Source organism: Gordionus sp. m RMFG-2023, chromosome 1 (genome assembly GCF_954871325.1).
Source record: "Gordionus sp. m RMFG-2023 chromosome 1, tfGorSpeb1-WG-v2, whole genome shotgun sequence".
NCBI classification, from domain to species: domain Eukaryota; kingdom Metazoa; phylum Nematomorpha; class Gordioida; order Chordodea; family Parachordodidae; genus Gordionus; species Gordionus sp. m RMFG-2023.
Window position 1 is genome coordinate 68,858,122 of NC_088775.1, and position 3,173 is coordinate 68,861,294.

The window sequence follows — 3,173 nt, forward strand, 5'->3', positions numbered from 1 at the left end:
TTATATTGCTTGGTTTTCAAAATTATTAGGAATTGAGCTGGGCTTGAGGAATTTTTTTAAAATTATTAATATCTTGGATGCTTGGAAATTTTTTCCAAAATAACCATTGTGGTATATCGTGAGGTTATATCCGATTAATCCCGGTTTATACGAATAAGAGTGAACATTACTTAGTATGATAGTATTTTATAATTTAAACAATTTTATATTATTTAAGCATCCTACGTATTTTTAAAGATATCCATTTTGTCGGGCCGCACAATATGCCATTTTATCTCTGATGAATATTTTGACTGAAAATTATACAAAGTACATTTTTAAAATTTAACTAAATTAATATAACAATTTTTAAGGATCCTACTTTTTTAAAAGCTTACCATTTTGTCGGATCCACCATTGCTCTATTATCCCTGCTGATTATTTTGTATAACGCACAAAAAAATATACATAGTGCATTATTTTTATTATAAATAATTTTATATATGATTTTATATCTATTCCAAAAAATTGTTTACTTTTTTATAATTTAAATAAATTTTTATTATTTTAAGCATCCTACGTATTTTTAAGGCTATCCATTTTGTCGTGCCGCACATAATGCCCTTTTATCTCTGATGAATATTTTGTCTAACTGAAAATTATACAAAGTACATTTTTAAAATTTTACTAAATTAATATAACAATTTTTAAGGATCCTACTTTTTTAAAAGCTTACCATTTTGTCGGATCCACTCTATTATTCCTGCTGATTATTTTGTATAATGCTCATAAAAATATACATTATTTTTAATATTAATAATTTTATATATGATTTTATATCTATTCTAAAATCAATATATATTACAATATTTATTTTTATTCAATTAAAATGATATATTTATTCTTAAGGTTCCTATCTTTTTTAACAATATTCCTTTTTATTCTTTCAATAAAAAATACTAAACGGGGTTTTCTATTTTAGGATTTTATATTTATTCCAAAAAAATACATATTACGATATTTATATATTATTTAAATTATTCTATACTTATTCACAAGAATCTTATTTTTTTTAAGTTTGCCATTTGGTCTCTCCGAATGATATTTTACTTTATTCCTCCCTTATAAAATTAACTTGAGAATTATTTATAATTATATGCTTCCTAATATTGTGAGCTTGGACCTGGCATGGCATCTATCGTAAAAAAATGAATAAAAATCTCATTCCCCGTCATTTTTGACGGCCTTTCTACTAGTTAATATAAAAGCATGGTAATAATTTATTCCAAACAAGTATAAGAAATTTATTTATAAAAAGTAAGTAGTCATATAGTTGATATTCCACTATTTTATAGAATTAGTTACAAAATACTAGGTAAAACTCCACTTTTAAAGATATATTTGACAGTTAGAGACTATATTACAGTTAATATTTGAACAAATTTTACTAATCAATGCTCTTGATAATAAATATAGCAATAATTTGCATTTAATTATTTAACGCCATCTATTTATTTTAAATAAAATTTTTATTAAAAATTAATCTTCATATTATTCATCGCACAATGTCTTTAAAAGATAATTTCTAATGTCCTTATCAATATTTTATAGTTTTCTGTAAAATATATAATTCGATTACTTGATTGTCATTTGATAATTGATAAAATTAGATATACTGTAAATCTAATATAATATTCCACTGTTTGTATTGTGCTTTATTTTTTTTATTTAATTTATGATTTAATTTTATCAATAGTTTTATAATTAGATTCTAATTTTATTAAATAAATAAATTAAAATTACTCACTTTATAAAAAATTATATTTGATATATTACATTATTTAGTAATTTTATGGATCTATTATTAATAATTATAATACATTTCACTTTTGTCTTGAGACTTATCTTTGGCTTATATTCCATTTCTTAAGAAGCATTTTTGGTTCACTTTTTTTATATATAAATGCTTTTTTCCAAAAATGTATAAATGATGATGAATAGTTTTATAAAAAATATATCAACTTTTAAATTCTCTCTTTCAAATTATTGTTTAAGATATATGCAACATTTTTGGGGGTCAGGGAGTAGGGGGAGGACTAAGGGGGATATTTTTTATTAGCTTAAAATGATATTCACTAAAAGTAATAAATATCTGAAGGGGGGATTTTCCCCTTGCCCCCCCCCCCCGGCTACGCCTATGATATATGTAATTTTATATTTTCTATAAACTAATAAAAATATATTTTTTATTTGTTCCGGACTTATTTTTTGATATAATCTCTTAACCATTTTCATATATTTAATATTTTTTAAATTAAAATTGCCTTGGTGATTTAAACCGTAGTATTTTATGGATAAATAGTTTAAATGTTATTAATAACAGATACGAGCCAAAACACTAAAATTATTTTATATTATATTAATTAATAAATTTTTATTATCGGATTCTTTTTTTAACATTAAACATCTTTCAATGTCAAAATGGTCAGTCACTTTTCAATTATAATAAAATAGTAATTTAAAGTTAAATTTATGGGATGGTATGAAATAGTTCCAAGTTTTGTCTTGTACGCCACATTTTTTGTGGCTCCAGCTTTCATACTACCAGCAATTCATCTTGTTTTTATTCATAAGGTATCTTTTTATCAATTACTGATCATAGTAGTATTTTAGCCAAATGCGCGACACGTTGCTGGTTATTTTAATAGGCCTATGTTAAAAAGAGATATTAGATTAACTAATGGAAACCCAGAAAATCATATTGTATCATTATTAGCCTATAAATTCATTTTATTTTTTGTATAGGGACTTGAAAAATTGCAAAGTAAAGAAGAAATTGCTGCCTTATATTTGAATTTAATCAAAAACTAATATGTAGATTTTAATATATTGGCATATTTATTTTATAATGCTTGGTGCAAATTATAATAAATTTAGAGTTATTGGTGATTAATATTGATTTTAATTGTAAAAAATTAACTATAAACATCAATATGCTTGATATTTCATACAATAAAGAAAAGAATGGAGATATTTCATAGTTATGAGAAAAATATTTATTTTTCTAATTTTAATTCTTAAGAAAATTTGAAAAAAATTAATTGAAAAAACTTATTAACAATAAAATATTTATAATATGGGTTATTTCTTTACTATATAAACAAAAAAAATCTTTTGATTATATAGGCCTTATT

General features: G+C 22.5%; 1 long non-coding RNA gene across 1 annotated transcript; it reads left to right on the top strand.

Annotated features, from left to right (window-relative positions):
- Positions 1-2,473: 2,473 nt before the first annotated feature.
- LOC135922437 (uncharacterized) lies at positions 2,474-2,932 on the top strand. The gene is made up of 3 exons (XR_010570904.1): positions 2,474-2,613; positions 2,653-2,742; positions 2,785-2,932. It is a non-coding gene; the product is annotated as an uncharacterized LOC135922437 (long non-coding RNA).
- Positions 2,933-3,173: the final 241 nt, after the last annotated feature.